Raw genomic sequence first — 6563 nt, forward strand, 5'->3', positions numbered from 1 at the left:
TCCACCTCAGCCTCCTGAGTAGCTGGGATTACAGATGTGCACCACCACGCCCAGCTAATTTATTTTTTTTTGAGACGTCCTGGGAAAGGACCTTGGCCACTTCTTTTTTTTTTTTGAGACAGGGTCTCACTGTGTTGCCCAGGCTGGAGTGCAGTGGTGCGATCAGAGCTCACTGCAGCCTCGACCTCCTGTTCCCAAGTGATCCTCCCATTTCAGCCTCTGGTGTAGCTAGGACTACAAGCACACTTGGCTAATTTTTATTTACTTTTTGTAGAGATGGGGTGTTGCTATGTTGCCCAGGCTGTTCTCAAACTCCTGGCCTCAAGCAGTCCTCTGGCCTCGGCCTCCCAAAGTGCTGGGATTACAGATATGAGCCACCATGCCCGGCCAGACCTTGGCTACATTAAGAGCTCTGTCCGCAGAGCTCATAGTCAAGAGGGGTCTGCACCTGTCTCCCAGAGATACATCGGCCAGAAGGCAGACTAATCAGGAGAAGCACAGAATGAGGTGACACCGTTTAAACTGGTGCCAAAATCACAGGTGGATCCAGTGCATCCTGGCGTGACCTGGTGGACACCTCATGGTTCTGTTCTGTTTAGTTCCATGATCACCTCATTGTACCGGGCCCTGGGACACAGAGAAGAGGTCAGTGGCACGGTGTCTGCCCTAAGGGGCTTCCGAGTTTTACAGAGTTGGAAGGGCCGACCTGAGGCTGGCCCAGCAGGCAACAGGAGGATCTGCCGGAGAGCCAGGAGCTGCCTAGAATGCCAGACATAGCACTGGCTGCTCACAGGCCTTCGCCTGCCAAGGGGACTATAGTCACTGCCGCTGGCCCCCACGTGCATTAGGATTTGCTAAGTCCCAGGTGCAAGAGGAAACCACTGGGAAGCAGAGGGACAAAGAGGGCTCGGTATCACTAAATCCAAGGGACATGGTGCTTTTTTAAAAGTATTGTTTGAACTGTGGTAAAACATGTATAACATAAAATTTACCATCATGACCATTTTTAAGTGTACGGTTCAGTGGCATCAAGTACATTCCAGTCTTGTGCAACCATCCCTGACATCCAGTCACAGAACTCTTCATCTTGCAAAGCAAACTCTGTCCCGGTTCAACACTCCACCCCTGTTCCCCGTCCCCCAGCCCCGGCACCACCATTCTGCTTTCTGTCTCTGTTAATCTGGCTCCTCCAGGGCCTCATCAAAGGGGAGGTCACCATACTTGTGTGTCTGTGACTGGCCTCTTTGACTCAGCCTAATGTCGTCACCCTTAATCCCAGCTACTCAGGAGGCTGAAGCAGGGGAATCGCTTGAACCCCGGAGGTGGAGGTTGCAGTGAACTGAGATCATGCCACTGCACTCCAGCCTAGGCAACAAGAGCGAAACTCTGTTTCAAAAAATTAAAAAGATGAGATTTGGGTGGGGACACAGCCAGACCATATCACTGGGTGACATAATGAGACCCTGCCTCTAAAAATAAAAATAAATTTTTAAAAAACCACAGGGGCTGACTGCCAAGGTCGGGGAGCCCCAGGGGGCTGGCCATGGTGGGGGAGTTCATAAGAGAGGAGGGTCCTCGCTGCTCCCGGCCACCCTACAGCAGGTGTTCCCACATCAGTATCCATGCGTGTTGATGAGTTTGGGCACAGAAATTCAACTGAGTGCCACCTCATTCACACTTGCATCCCCAGGGACTGGCGCACAGAAGCGTTCAGGAAATCCATGTGTGCACAAATGGGTGTTTTTTGATTTCCTTGTTCCAGGAGACCCGGACAAAAAGGAAGAGAAAGTTCTAGCCAGATGGACACCAGCAGACCATCATCTGAAGTCCAATCTGGGAGTGTCAATCTGTTTTTTCCCACCTGCCACCCCCTCTACCCACCCGTAGAGGTTGTTTGACCAGGGCCACAAGCACCTCACACCTAGCGGACACCCCAGGGGCTTCCGGAACTCCAAGCTCATAGTATCTTTGTCTTTCCAATGTGGAAGTCCACCAGCTCCTGCCATCCCAGAACAGGCTGTTTCCTTGGAGTTCATGCAGAGAACCTCAGAGCTGGGAGGAGGCGAGAGCCCCAGACCACACGTGACCAAGGTCCCACCGTGAGACTGTCAGGAACGGCAACTCCCTGTCAACCGCCCATGCTCTGCTCTTTCTGTTCTCTTACCCAGGCTTTTCATTCCTCTGAGCCTCAGTTTCTCCAACTATAAAATGGAGATGAAGGCAATGACCACTCACCTAAACAGCACCACGGCTGCTGGAGGCAGGACGGTCCGTGGCCTGCAGAGGAGGAAGCTGAAGAAAGAGCGACTGAGGAACTGGACCTCTGAGGGCTCAAGGTCGCGCATGGCCTGGGGTGGCTCTGGGAGTCGGAGGGAGGCAGCTGGCTCCATTCTGGCCCCTGATCCATAGGACATCCTCCCCTTGCTGGATGGGCATGCAGACTGGCCACCTTCACCCAGTCACCCCTGACACAAATGCCCACAGCCTCTTCCAGCCCCTACTGAGAACCTACACAAATGGTCTCAGAGGAACCACGGCCCCGAAACTTCCACAAAGCTACCGGCATGGCAGCTCTCTCAAGCCACTGTGCACGCCACCAGCTCATTCTATCTGGCTCACCAAGGACCCTCATTGGATGGAACTGTCCACACCACCAGCTTATTCAACCTGGCTCACCAAGGACCTACATTGGGTGGAACTGTCCACATCACCAGCCTGTTCAACCCGGCTCACCAAGGACCTGCATTGGGTGGAACTGTGTCCCCCAAAGCGATGTCGTCAAGTCCTAACCTCAAGACCTATGGATGTGATCTTTATTTGGGAGTGGGGTCTTTGAAGATGTAATGAGGCTAAGATGGGGTCACACTGGAGAAGGTGGGCCCTCATCTAATGACTGGCAACCCTGTAAGAAGAGATAAATTTGGAAGCACATGCACAGAGAGGTCGTGTAAACATGGAGGCAGAGGTAGGAGTGAGGCTGCCACAGAGCAGGAGCTCCAAGGCTTCCAGCACCCACCAGCAGCCGGCAGAGGCGAGGAAGGGAACACTCCTAGAATCTCACAGGGGGCGTGGCCCCGCCCACACCTGGAATTCAGACTTCTGGCCTCCAGAGCCATGACAGAGCATGTGTCTATGATTTAAGCCCCTCATTTTGTGGTACTTTGTTGGGCTGCCCTGGAACACTGATGCAAGCCTGGATTCGTCCATTTTCCCACTGCTATAAAGAACTTCTGGCCGGGCACAGTGGCTCAAGCCTGTAAGCCCAGCACTTTGGGAGGCCGAGGTGGGCAGATCACGAGGTCAGGAGTTTGAGACCATCCTGGCCAACATGGTGAAACCCCATCTCTACCAAAAATACAAAAATTAGCTCGGAGTGGTGGTGCATGCCTGTAATCCCAGCTACATGGGAGGCTGAGGCACGAGAATCACTTGAACCCAGGAGGCGGAGGTTGTGGTGAGCCGAGATCACACCATTGCACTCCAGCCTAGGTGACAGAGCAAGACTCTGTCTAAAAAAAAAAAAAACTTCCTTGAGACTGGGTAATTTCTAAAGCAAAGTTTTCATTGACTCAGAGTTCTGCATGGCTGGGGAGGCCTCAGGAAACTTACAGTCATGGCTGAAGGGGAAGTAGGCACCTTCGCGGCAGGAGAGAGAGAGCAAGAGCGAGCAAAGGGCAAAGAGCCCCTTATAAAACCATCAGATCCCGTGAGAACTCACTCACTATCATGAGAACCGCATGGAGGAAACTGCCCCCAGGATCCAATCACTTCCCTCCTTCAACACATGGGGATTACAATTCAAGGTGAGATTTGGGTGGGGACACAGAGCCTCACCACATCACAGCCATTCTGCCCTCCCTGCCCTGCTTCAAGACCTGGAGTGTTTCTGAGAGTGGGCCCAGCACAAGGAGGAGGTGGGTCAGGACACTCAAGTCCTGGTCCACCTCCCACTCACAGCTGGGGTCCTGGCCAGTGACTCCATCTCCCTTTCTGCTGTCTCCTTGTCTATAAGACAAGGGGCTGGGTCAGCCACGTCAAGGTCCCCTCCAGTTCCATGTTCCCGGGGGCCGAGCAGGTCCTGGGCCTTGTTCCGTGTTCCCGGGGCCGAGCAGGTCCTGGGCCTTGTTCCGTGTTCCCGGGGCCGAGCAGGTCCTGGGCCTTGTTCCGTGTTCCCGGGGCCGAGCAGGTCCTGGGCTTTGTTCTGTGTTCCCAGGGCTGAGCAGGTCCTGGGCCTTGGTGTCGCAGAGCCCAGCATCACAGACATGCCCACCCTGGAGAGGCACCGGGACGTGCCTTTGCCACATCATAAGTTAGGCAGAAAGATGTGTGGGATGTGGCCCTGCCCCTGGTCAGGACAGTGGACACATGCGAACACCACACAGACACACCCTGCCCCAACACTGCCCGGACCACCTGGGTGGCTTCCTGAATGGCGAGGCGTGGTGGGCATTCACGGGTCTGCCATGCACCCCACCTGCAGGGCAGGTGTCCAGCAGACAGCAAGGGCTGAGTGACAGGAGACAGGACGGCCGCCAGGCAGGCCAAGGTGGGGCCAAAGGCAAGGGTGGCTGCTCGGCTGCGGGGCATGGACACTCAGCCTCTACTTCCTCCTGGGGTGGCGAGGGAGGGGTGAGGGAGGGTCAGACCGGATGTGATCATGCTTCAGAACGCGTGGGAAGTCCTGGGAAGGAGTGGAGCCTGCTTCAGCTGAAGGGACAGAGGCAGGGGCCAGACAGAGCGCCAACCACCTGAGACCCACACAAGAGATGGTATGGCGGGTGGGGGTACCGCCTGGTAAGGGCTGGGGGAGAGGACTGAGGAAACCCTCCCTCCATCAACATGCCTAGGAGCCCTGCCAGGTGAGAGCCCTGTGGTTCCTGGATGACTGTGGACCCCTCACTGCAGCCCCTCAGCCCCTACCCAACCTGCCCCCAGGAGCAGCACGGCTCGGCACCAGCATCTCCAGCTGGCAGCTGCCCCACTGGGATCCCCCAAATGCCCTGCAAGCCAAGGTGTGCAAGCCCTGCACACCGAGGGCCGGAGGGCAGCCCCCGTGCTGTGTTCCAGATGGAGGGAAGGATGGGGAGGGAGGAGCTGCACTGGGGAGGGCTGCGCCGGTCACTGCCAGGGAGGGAAAGCCTCCGCACCACCCCTCTTATCCCCCCATCCCCCATCCCCGCAGCCTCCCAGCAAGGTTGTGGCCCACAGCAGACGCTCCCCACAAGGTAGAGCCCGGTTTCCACACCTGGAGCAGCTGCACCTGGAGGTAGGGCTCATCTCCAGACCTGAGCAGCTGCCTGCCCCAGGACAGAAGCCACCACCCACAGCCAGGTGAGGCCATGTGGCCAGTCCTGGTCAATGGACTGAGCGTGAGGGGATGTGCGCCCAGCAGCAGCGACTACCGTGCACTGAAGGCCAGGGCCACTGGATTGGGACAAATAAATACAGCAGGTCCTCAAATCCCATCGTTTCATTGTAGGGAGCGTTGAGGAGGTCTCCCCACGTCCACGTGGGTTTTCTCCAGGTGCTCCAGTTTCCTTCCACATCCCAAGTGCACACCTCAGGCTCACGGCGTGCCTACATGGGCCCAGTCTGAGTGAGTGTGGGTGTCCCACGGAGGCCCGTCCTATCCAGGGCGGGTGCCCGCCTTGGCCCTGAGCTGCCGGGATGGGCCCTGGCCACCTGCCACCCTGAACTGGAGAAAGCAAGTTGGAAAATGAGTGAATAAATGAATACAAATTATTATCAAATACAAATTATAAAGCCTACGGTAATCACACAAACGCATGACAACAAACGCCGCGTATGCGGGCGCTCGGGGAGCCGCCATACTCACAGTCGCTTGTCTTTTAGCTGTGCGGTGGGAGGAGGTGCTCCCAACAGCTTATGCTTTGGAGACATTGATTCCTTGATTTCACCACCACCCCTGCCACCGCCGTCACTCGCGGGCTTCCCAAACATTGGGTAGATAATTATCTCCCTTGTTTGTATTAATCCTTCCTATGCAGGTATAGCTACCTCTACATGTAGGGATAGCTTACATTTATTTCAATGCTTAATATCAGAAGTGTTTGGGTCTTTAGAAATTTGGTGGTGTTTTTTGGTTTATTTGTGGGGTTTTTTTGGAAATACGGTTTCGCTCTGTCGCCCAGGCTGGAGTGTGGTGGTGTGATCACAGCTCACCACAAACTTGGCCTCTGAGGCTCAAGCGATCCTCCTACCTCAGCCTCCAAAGTAGCTGGGACCATAGGCCCACAACACCTTTCCTGGCTAATTTGGGGGGTATTTTTTGTAGAGATGGGGTTTCATCATGTCGCCCAGGCTGGTTTTGAACTCCTGGCCTCAAAAGATCTGCCCACCTCAGCCTCCAAAGTGCTGGGATTATAGGTTTGAGCCAGCATGCCTGTTCTGGTAATGTTTTGATAACAGAAATATGCCTTAGGAATGCTTTTTTTTCAGAGTTTCACTCTTATTGTCCAGGCTGGAGTGCAACGGTGCGATCTCAGCTCATTGCAACCTCCGCCTCCCGGGTTCAAGTGACTCTTCTGCCTCAGCCTCCTAAG

Source organism: Macaca fascicularis, chromosome 3, assembly GCF_037993035.2.
Source record: "Macaca fascicularis isolate 582-1 chromosome 3, T2T-MFA8v1.1".
NCBI lineage: Eukaryota > Metazoa > Chordata > Mammalia > Primates > Cercopithecidae > Macaca > Macaca fascicularis.